Source organism: Gekko japonicus, unplaced genomic scaffold (genome assembly GCF_001447785.1).
Source record: "Gekko japonicus isolate JY-2015 unplaced genomic scaffold, Gekko_japonicus_V1.1 scaffold953, whole genome shotgun sequence".
Taxonomy (NCBI): Eukaryota; Metazoa; Chordata; class Lepidosauria; order Squamata; family Gekkonidae; genus Gekko; species Gekko japonicus.
The window spans coordinates 530,406-541,825 of NW_015161979.1; positions in this window are offsets into that span (position 1 = coordinate 530,406).

An 11,420-nucleotide genomic window follows, 5' to 3' on the forward strand; every position below is an offset into this window, starting at 1 on the left:
CGTAAAGATGGATTTGGAAACTGAACAAGCTCCATGTGATTTTCTGTGGCTTCGACTGATATGCGTTTTCCAAATGGTCCATTCCTTGCAGGAAGACCCGTCTGTGTATGTCAGGGGTCCCCAACGTGGTGCCCGGGGGCACCATGGCAGTGCCAGTGTTCCCTCTAAGCTGAGTTCGTGTGAGCTAGCTCACAGTGTTTTAGCCTTTGGCTCACACATTTTTGTCTTAGCTCAGGAAGGTTGGCTCCAGAGCAAACTAATGTATGCAGTAGCCAAATCACTTGCTCACAACTTTAATGTCAGTAGCTCACAAAGTAGAATTTTTGCTCACAAGACCCCACAGCTTAGAGGGAGCATTCCATGGCACCCACCAGCACCTTTTCTGGGGCCCACCAAGTGCTTTTAGAAAGTGGGCGGAGCCAGGTGGGGCTTTTGCTCAGTGAATCTCCTGATGGGCTGCTGGAGATTTGATGGGCTGTGCAGATTTTTTAAAATGTTGCTTTGGCTGCAGCTGCTACCACAGCACAAGGATCTTTGCTGTGTGACTGAAGGTGAACTGTGGCAACCAGTGTTTCCTCTAAGCTGAGTTAGTGTGAGCTAGCTCACAGTTTTTTAGCCTCCAGCTCAGAGATTTTTGTCTTAACTCAGGAAGGATGGCTCCAGAGCAAACTGATTTATGCAATTGCCAAATAGCTTGCTCACTACTTTATTGCCAGTAGCTCACAAAGTAGAACTTTGCTCACAAGACTCCATAGCTTAGAGGAAACATTGGTGGCAACCATTTTGTGGTTGGCTCCACCTCCTGCGGCAGCCATTTTGTGGCTGCACCCACCACACTGTGTTAGATTCCAAAGGTGCCTGCAGTGGGATTGCCAGGTCCCCTCATCGTACCAGCGGGGGGATCTGGAGGGTGTTCTGGAACATCCCCAAGCCAAAGACATCACCTGGCAGTGACATCATCACATCGGCACCGTCAGGGGCAAACCTCTATGATAATACTAGCATCAAACCATAAAGTTTTGCCCTCAAACCAGAGCATCATCACGCAGCGTCCCTGCTGCAATGATGTCATTTCCAGATGGCGTCCATTATGATGTCACTTCCAGGTGGCGTCATCGCGTCGGGGACATCCCAGAATGCCCAATGGAGGGCGTTCTGGAACATCCCCAAGCCAAAGACATCACCTGGAAGTGACGTCATCACATTGGCACTGTCAGGGGCAAAACTCTATGGTAATACTAGCTTCAAACCATAAAGTTTTGCCCTCAAACCAGAGCATCATCACACAGCGTCCCTGCTGCGATTATGTCATTTCCAGATGACGCCCCCACCGTTATGATGTCACTTCCAGGTGGCGTCATCGCGTTGGGGACATCCCAGAATGCCCAAATCCCCTCACTAGAGCAGGAGTGGGGTTTCCCCCTGCCAGATAGCTGGCTGCTGGTGGGCAGAAGCCCCCAAAACTGGGGAAACTCCTACTGCTGGGACCTGGAGACCGACAACCCCAGCCCACTGGCTTAGGAAGGTCGAGACCCCCTACGATGGAGCTCCAGGGTGCAACTGGTCCAGGAGCAAGTAAAAAATACACACATCCCATGAATGCAGCCAGATTGGATACATATTTATTCAGGAAGTGAGTCTTAGTTTCCGTGGAGAGAATTCCAAGGAAGTAGGTGTTGCACTGTTGTCCTCCTGAGATATATTCCACATTGCATGAGGACCAGGAGGTTAGATGTTGTCATTGGATTGCATTAGTTTGTATCCTCGGCTCACCCTTCTGAGCTGATGCTCTTCTGGATATGCCACAAATTGGCGTATCAAGAGCAGCCCCTTCGGTGCAATTCTCTAGGAATTCTTTCTCACCCCCTCTCCACTCACCACTTGTATGTCTCACGGCTCTCTTACCCCAGCCCTTCTCAGACAATGTCCTCTTCCTCCCCCCTTTCTCAGCCTGCTCCTCTCTTTCTATCCCCTATTTCTCTCTCTCTCACACACACACAATCTTCCCCCTCTTTGGTCTCCTTTTCTGCAGCTTCCTTGTTTTTCTGGCAGTGGGGAGGCCGCTCGCCTGAGAGGGATCTGGTGGCGGCGTTCTGTGCCTCGCGGCTTCAGGGCTGCCTTTGTGGTGGTGGGGAGACCAGCTGCCTGGGAAGGACCCAGCGACGTCAGCGTCCCCTGCCCCGTTACTCTAAGGCTGTCTTGCTGGCCGTGGGGAGGCCGGCCACTGAGCGAAACTCCAAGTCCAGCGCGAGGAACCACGAGTTCGCACTGCGCAAGTGCAGACAACTCCGTTTTTTTAATTGGGTTTTTTTTTTTAATCCCCCCTGTGTATTTTTTTTAACTTTTTGCATTTTTCTGCAACCCTGGAGAGTACTCCAAGTGTGCAGAAAAATGTCTTTAGCCTCCAGGTGCCCTTGTTCTGCAGAAATAAGTATCCACACACAGAGGGACCCTTGGTTATTAGATATATAGTTGATGAAGCAGAAAACCAAAAGCAACAGCCAGAGGCTCAGCATCTAACCGATGACAGGGTGAGACCAACTCCCAAGTGTATCCGAGAGAGATAATTCTCTTAACTTTCCCTCCCAGACCCTCTTGCATGCAGAGTTACAATATCCAACACCCCTTCTTAACATTGCATGCAAGAGTTCTCAAGTTTCAGATTATTTCATAGTTTTTTCAAATCTAATTCTTGATAGAAGGTTGGTCAGGATGTTGGCCACCATCTCTTCTGTTGAACAGTACTCCATCTCTATTATGCCATTCTCAGCTAGGTCTCACACAAAGTGAAATGTCACACCAATGTGCTTAGTTGCGTGCAGCCACTTTTTCTGTTTGAAAAAATCTTAACGCAGCTCTGGTTGTCCTCTTTAAGTTGAACTAGCTTTTGGGTTTTTTATTTAATTTTTATAGGAATACAGAATAAAGAAAGGGGTAAGGGAAAAAGAGAAGATAATAAAATTATAAAAACACAATACAGAGGGCAGTTTTTACAGCTATTAAGAACAATAATTAATTAAATAGTATAAAAACAGGTATAACATGGTAGCTTAAACTATGATAACAACCTATACTCAAAACATTCTATTTTCTCATAATGTGTGTTCATTTTTGTCCTATCTTATCAACTATAAAATAAAAAACAGGTAAATTCTCATTAACTTTGTATATAATTATAACATAGCAGTTTGTTGTAATTAAAAATGTTAAATTGATAATGTTCTTAATATTTCATATGAGTTGTCATTTATAAAATAAACCATTCTATGGCCCCGGTCACACGAGCCAGATATCGCGGGGAGGCGTGGATAATTGCCCCGGCGCGATTACTCAATCAGACGTGCTGGCGGCACACCACGGGTCCTTCCCTTGGTGCCGGCAGCTAAACGAGGGACACCACGGGAGTCTGGAGGCAGCCTGTGGCAAACGTTTACTAATACTTTGGAGGTACTAGTTTTTTAACGCGCATTTTCGGCGGTAAGCCATGGGTGCGCTCCACTTTCCAGATGTTGGGGTGTGATCGCGCCCGGATAATCCGCCCACCATCCGTGCTGTGCCACAACTTTGCCGTGTGACCGGGGCCTGTTTTTATAACTACAAAGATTAATTATGGCCCCGTTCACACGGGCCAGATATCGCGGGGGGGGGGGGCGTTGTTTCTTTGCAACACAGCGAAATAACACGATCAGGCGTCCCCTCGCGGTCCCATCGAGGTCCCGTGGTTAGGGGGGAGGTGCCGATCACACAACGCGCCAGAGAAGCGACGCGGCACGGCAAACGGGGTTGTGTTGGGTTTTTTTACCTGAAGTATGCGGATGCCCCATTGGGTGCTTGTGCGCATCCCTGGAGACTTTGAAAAAAATAAACCTTTTCGCAATGGGGCATGGGCGGGCAACAGATGCCACAGGAAACGCGATCAGACGCCCGCCCTTGCCCTGCGGTTTCCAGAAACTAGTACCTCCGAGGTACTAGTTTTTAACCGCGCATCTTTGGAGGGAAGCCTTGGGTTCGCCACGGGAGCTCTATGCTTCCCAGATGTGGCGGTGAGATCGCGGCTGGAAAATCCGCCTATCTTCTGTCGCAGTAGCGTGGCTACTGCTCCGTGTGACCGCAGCCTATAGTAAGCATAAATAGCTTGCCAATTGTTCTCAAATTCATCTTTCAGTGTCCAATTAACGTAATTTGTCAGTTTTGCCATAACTGCATATTCTTGTATTTTGTCTATCCAATTCGCATGAGTTGGACAACCCTCAATCTTCCACTTTGCTGCAATTTTATATCTTTCATCCATAGATTTTTCCCATTGCTAAAATGGAATCTTCTTCCTAAAATTTTGCAACCATTTCACCATGCATGTCTTGACTTGTTCTGTCTCTGTGTCATATTGTAATAAAAGTTTGTCAATGTGTCCTAAAAGATGAACTTTTTTGTTCAATATTATCTTTTCAAATTCAGTCAAGTTTCTTAGTCTGTCTCCTTCTACATGCATAACTTTTTAAAGTCTCCATGAAAGCTGAAGGTATGTTAGCCACTGTATCTTTTCCCCCTTCTTCATTAATAGCTTGACAAGAATTGGCTTTTGTTCATCACCTCCAAAGTCCTTTAGTAACTGGTCTAGCTGCAACAGTTCTCTGCATGCTTCAGCAGATGCTATATATTCAGACACTGTGGAAGACAAACTTATTGTGGCCCCGGTCACACGGCAAAGTTGCCGCGGGACAGGCACGGATCGTGGGCGGATTATCCAGGCGCGATCACACCCCAACATCTGGGAAGTGGAGCGCACCCATGGCTTACCGCCGACAATGCGCCTTAAAAAACTAGCACCTCCAAGGTACTAGTAAATGTTTGCCATGGGCTGCCTCCAGATGCCTGTGGTGTGATCGTGCTGGTGCGCAGCATTCCCCTCCGGTCCCTCGTTTACCCGCCGGCGCCGAGGGAAAGACCCGTGGTGTGCTGCCGGCGCGTCTGATCGCGTAATTGTGCATCAAACTGCGCCGGGGCAATTAGCCACGCCTCCCCCCCGCGATATCCGGCCTGTGTGACCGGGGCCTCTGATTTGCTTTCTACTGGCCCAGGAGATTGGTCCACCTCCATAAAGCAACAAGTACCCACTTGTGGATTTATAGTCTAAGCTGTCTCCTGCCCAATCTGCATCTGTCTTAAAAGGTCTTTTTGCCAGTGGAGCTGTGGCTGGTGACAGTCCCTGTCCCTCCCTGCTTTAAGATTTAAAGTGCCCTCCAGCTGGTCGGCAGGCATTTAAATCTTTTAGCAGGGATGGAGAGGCGTGGCTGGGTGGCTGGCTGCGGCTTGGGGGCATCCCCGCCCACCCCCAGAATGCCCTCCAAATCCCCCTGCTGGACTGACCAGGGGACCTGGGAACCCTATGCCCCTGAGTTGACATTTTCCAGACCTAACATCTGTAACATTTTCCAGACCTAACATCTGCGGCTGGCCAGGCAGTTGGCTCCTTATCTCGGCCGTGAAGACCTGGCCACTGTGATCCATGCGACGGTCACCTCGAGGCTGGACTACTGTAACGCTCTCTACTTGGGGCTGCCTTTGTTGCAAATCCGGAAGCTGCAGCTAGTGCAGAATGCTGCAGCGAGGCTGTTGATGGGTCTCTCCAGGCGAGACCACATCCGACCGGTGCTGCATGCGCTGCACTGGCTGCCTATAGCATACCGGATTCGTTTCAAAGTGCTGGTGCTTACCTTTAAAGCCCTGAATGGCCAGGGTCCGGCCTACCTAAGGGACCGCCTCTCCCCAGGGGGAGCCGCCGCTGCCACTGTTCCATCAATGATATTTCCAACCATCTACCCCATATAGTAGGGGTAGATGTTGCCCAATAGAGCTGGGGGAACATTCTTCCCGGTGCCTCTGCTGTAAACAACCTGCCGCCAATGTGTGGATGTTGGTCATCTTGGATTTTATGTAAATCAATTAGCACCAGATATATATGTCAGATATATTGTTTTATCATGCTGTTGTTTGTATATATATTTTAACCTTTGTAAGCCGCCCCGAGCTGAATATTGGATGGGGCGGGATATAAATCCCAAAATAAATAAATAAATAAAAGAGTTTGACCCTACTCTTTGCCCGCTTAGAATGTGAACTCAATGACTACTACAGTCTGAATGTCTTTGAAGAAGAGGCTACAATTCCAGACATCACTTGATGGATGTATTTATAAAGAAACACTGTGTTCCAGAGGAAGTTCCAACAAAACGATACGTCATTCCGGAGAAGATTGTTAACTACCTTGAAACTACTATGAAATTTTCTATGATGATTGTATACTGATTGACTTGTGAACACTGAATATATTTTGTATTAGCGCTTTCTTTGCAGTTTCCCTCGGGTCTGTTCCTATTAGCTTATTGAGACTGTTTTCCATAATTGACGTCGCAGATCATGCAAAGCCAGGGAAAACGGTCCCCCCCCCACCTTTTTGCATGGGAAGGGAGCCTGGGTGCAAGAAAAGAGCCCCTCCACACTTAGCCATAGAATCACAGAGCTGGAAAGGGCCATACAGGCCATCAAGTCCAATGCAAGATCACCCTAAAGCATCCCTGACAAATGTTCACCCAGCTGCTGCTTGAAGACTGCCACTGAGGGGGAGCTCATCCCTCCCCCAGCCAATTCCACTGCTGAACTACTCTTACTGTCATCCCCCCCCCCCCAACATCCAGCCCGTTCCTTCCCACCCTTAATCCTTAATTTAAGCCAATGATTGTGAGTCCTCTACTCTGTTGCCAACAGGAACAGCTCCCTGCCCTCCTCCTCCAAGTGACAGCCCTTCAGATACTTAAATAGAGCAGTCCTGTCCCCCCCTCAACCACCTCTTCTCCAGACTAAACATTCCCAAGTCCCTCAGCCTTTCCTCCCGGGGCTTGGTCTCCAGGCCCCCGATCATCCTTGTCCCTCTCCTCTGCGCCCGCTCCATTCCATCCACACCCTGTTTGAAGTGAGGCCTCCAGGACTGCAGACAGGATTCCAGGTGTGGCCTGACCACTATGGCATACAGCAGGACTAGGACATCTTGTGGTTTGGATGTTATGCCTCCGTTCCTGATAGGTGAATAAAACTGCAAGCTTCTGAGGTGGGGGTGGATACAGACTAACACAGTCTGTTAGAGTTGGTGAGGAGTCATGGCTCCCTTGCAAAAGCTGGCTGAGCCCCCCCCACCCCCGATGCTGTTGCTACCCTGTTTCCCTGAAAATGAGACCTACCCCAAAAATAAGCCCTAGCAGGATTTCTATGCATTTGTGGTATAAGCCCTAGTGTGTCTTCTTGAGAAAAAATAAATATAAGAGTGTCTTATTTTCAGGGAAACACGGTAGCATCTATGTCCGGAGTTCCATGGGAAGGATGGGGCCTTCGGTACAACCCCCCCTTCCGTGCTAGAATTACGCTTAAGCATATGAACCTGGAATGGAGACTCTTCTCTGGTTTTCTTATCAATCCTCCTTTTCTCCCATCCTTTTGATAACCCTTTGTATAACATTTTAGATTGTAAATTAAAGTAAATACAAAATATGCATCATGCTAAGGAGCATCGGTCCCATTGCCCCAAAAGTGAACGGCCTGGATCACTGGTGTTTATGAGAGAAATTTCTCTGCCCACCTTTTCTGCACCATAATTTGGGAACCGCTGTAACAGTGGCTTTAGTGAGATCAGTCATGGCTGTTGGGTTCCCCCCCAAAATATGCAGTGACATATGTGGGCTCATTGAGCATAGGTAGGGCGTACTTTCAGGTTGTGCACCTCCAGGGAGCCCCCCAGGTGAACTACAGGCCGTAAAATATGTGACAGCCTTTCCGAAAGTAGAAGGGAAGATGCTGCAACCCGTTTCTTTTTTCAGCAGATCTTTTGGGTGCCCTCCTGCACCTCTCCAAAGGCCTCCCAGTTTCCACAGCCGGCATGGCCTTTCCTCAGATTTCTTTTTTCTTTTCTCATTAACATTTTATTGGTAGGATTAAAACAATAAAACAAATATAACAATAAAAATATACATAAAGGTCATAAGAACAGTTATACATTCAAACCAACACACTAATTACAAAAAAAGTAAGCTTTAAAGAATGATACATTCTTCAATAAATCTTTTCTTGCAGCTTTGTTTTTCATTCACTGTCCTCATTGTTCCTGGGCAGGAGATGAACCAGCCTAGATGCAAACAGGTAATTGCGTAATTGTGCCAGCACACTGATCGCTGACTCTTCAAAAGCCGGGCCTGTAAACAGGAAGTTTGCCCTGCTGTTGCCGTCTCTCCTCTGTGCCAGAGTTGAAAGGGCAGAGACCTGGGACAGGGCTCTTGAGTTAGATGCCTCTCTCTCTCTCTCTCTGACCGTTTTTTTTTTTTTTAAGGAGCAATTGGAGCTCCATATTGGTATGTACCTGTGATATGCACACTAGTATAACAGCGTTCCGTGCACCTTGGTGTTTAGTCATGCCGGCCACATGACCACGGAATGTCTTCGGACAGCGCTGGCTCTTCGGCTTTGAAACGGAGATGAGCACCGCTACCCTAGAGTCGGATTCGACTGGCTTTCGAGCAGGGGAACCTTTACTTTATAACACATACATGCTCAGTTTGTTGGTCTTCAAGGTGCCACCGGACCCCAACTTTGTTCTGTTGTTTCAGACCAAGACGGCGACCCACCTGAATCTCTGCACGGTTGCTTTGAGTCACACACCCCATCACATTTAGAAAACACTCCAAACTGGGGATTTGATAGCACTGATGCAGAAGGCTCACAGACTGGAAGGGCACAAAAGGTCTATTGAAAGTGCACATTTAAAAAAAAAAAAGAGAGAAAGGCTATGTGCCATAGCTAGTAAGGTTGTCAATCTCCAGGTGGGGGCTGGAGATCTCTTGGAATTACAGGTGATTTCTAGACAATAGGGATCAGTTCCCCTGGAGACAACGGTTGCTCTGGAAGGTGGGCTCTATGGCATTATACCCTGCCAGGCCCCCCCAAAAAAAATTTCTAGGAATATCCCAGCCTGGAGATGGCAACCCTAGGAGGTCAAGAAAGAATCTCTCTCATGTTTTGTGTTGTAATGAAACCACTGCTAGCCTCAGGCTTCTCTCTGACTTCAAAGATGGATTTGCAAAGCATGACCTCACCACCGCATTCCAGTCTCATCCCCATGAGCTGCCAGGGTGACTAACAGCAAGGCAGACTAACAACAACATTACAACGTACGTCCTGGGAAAATATGAGTAATACAAACACACTTCCCCCTTCTGCTGTGCTGTCGTAAGAATGTACTTGGCACTTGTTGACAATGGAGCAATGGCCTCTGAAAGGGAAGGATGGCTGGAGAAAACAGAGGAGAGAGACAAGTCAAGATGGGCGGCCATGTCAGTCTATCTGGAGCAGCAGAAAAGAGCAAAAGTCCAGGAGCACCTTCAAGGCTAGCAACATTTGTTGCTGGGCAGGAGCTTTCCTGAGTCACTGCTCACTTCTTCAGACAGATCAAGATGAGTGGGCATGTTAGTCTGTCTGCAGCAACCGAAAACAGCAACAGTCCAGTAGCATCCAGTAGCACCTTAAAGACTGACACAATCTGTGGCAGGGTAGGAGCTTTTGTGGCTGCAGTGGCTCAAGTGGTTAAGACACTGAACTGCCGACCAGGTGGTTGGTAGTTCAGCAGTTTGAGACCCAAGTGCCGCATGACAGAGTGAGCTCCCGTCTCTGGTCCGAGCTCCTGCCAGCCTAGCAGTTTGAAAGCAAGAAATTGCAAGTAGATAAATAGGTACCACTTCGGTGGGAAGGTAACAGCATTCCGTGTGCCTCGGCGTCTAGTCATGCCGGCCACATGACTACAGAAACGTCTTTGGACAGCACTGGCTCTTCAGCTTGGAAACGGAGATGAGCACCGCAGCCCTAGAGTCGGATTCGACTGGCTTTCGAACAAGGGAAACCTTTACCTTTGCCTAGGAGCTTTTGTGAGTCACTGTTAATCCTGAAGGTGCTACTGGACTCTTGCTCTTTTTCTATGGGAAAAGAGAAAAAGTCAGTCAATGGCGTGGGTACCAATGGGGGCGAGGTGGAGAAGCCCTGGGCAAGTATGTCACATGTGTAGGAAAGCTGACCCGGCCATCCTAACCCAAGCGCCGTTCACACGTGCTAACAAACCCTTCCCAGCCTTTCTCTTGCTGTTGGAGTGCAGCACAAGTGCGGCAAACAGTCCCTAAAGGCACTTATCTAAGTCTTCCTCACATGGCACAGCAGGGAAGGTTGGGCTCCCTGCCCTTCTTGGCAACTGTATGTGTGTCTCAGACACTTCTCCCTTAGGGTTACCAGATGTCCTCTTTTTTTGGTGTCCATCCTCTTTTGGGCTGTTTTTAAGAAACAGATGCAAATGCCCACTTTTGGGGTTGGAAGGTTAGGAATATTCCTAGTGAGTAGCCATGATCACAGCTTAAAGAGGAGGGGTCTTTCGAAGGAGACTGGTTAGAGTGACTGCTTGTTTGAAGTGGTCTGTTGGGAAACATGTCCCCCTTTTTGCTTTTCAAAATATGGGACTCCTATCCCCCATGAGGATAGATCCAGGTGGGTAGCCATGTTGGTCTGAAGCAACAGAACAAAGTTTGAGTCCAGTCGGGCACCTTTAAGACCAACAAAGTTTAATTCTGGCCTGGATAGAAGCTCTCATGCACATGAACACAAAGTTTAATTCTGGGTAGAAGCTTTTGTGTATATGAAGAACTGTGCATATGCAGAAAAGCTTCTACCCAGAATTAATCTCTGTGTTCATGCACATGACAGTTTACCCAGAATTAAACTGTGTTGGTCCTTAAAGTGCCACTAGACCCAAACTTTGTTCCTATCCTCTGTGGTTATCCCATTTGGTACGGATGCCAACCTCCAGGTGGTGGCTGGAGAGCTCCCGCTATTACAACTGATTTTCAAGTGACACAGAGCTTCACCTTAAGAAAACGACAGCTTCGGAAGGCGGACTCGATGGCATTAGACCCCGTTGAAGTCCCTCCCCTCACCAAACTCCGCCCACCCCAGACCCCACCCCCAAAATCTCCTACATCCGGTCAGAACGCTGATTTGAATGCATGCGTTTAAAAACAGCTATTTAGCCTCGCTCCCCGCTCCCCGCTCCCTCCGGCAGCACGTGAAAATCCGCTCCAGCCGCGCCGCGTGTATCAACGCGCTTCCTTTCGACCCGGACTGCATTCTCACGGCCTACCAGCAGAGGAAGCGAAAGCGCGGCGGCCCTGATGTCTCCTTGGCGGTGTCGCCTTCAAATTGAGCCGTGCGCATGCGCCCCTCGCTACGCCTCTCGGGACGGCGTGGTCGGCGAGGAGCGCGCGTGCGCCATGGAGGACAGCCGGTGTGGGTTCTGAGCGGGGGGATGCGGGGGTCTAGCGAGGCCGGGGATGTTCCTGCTG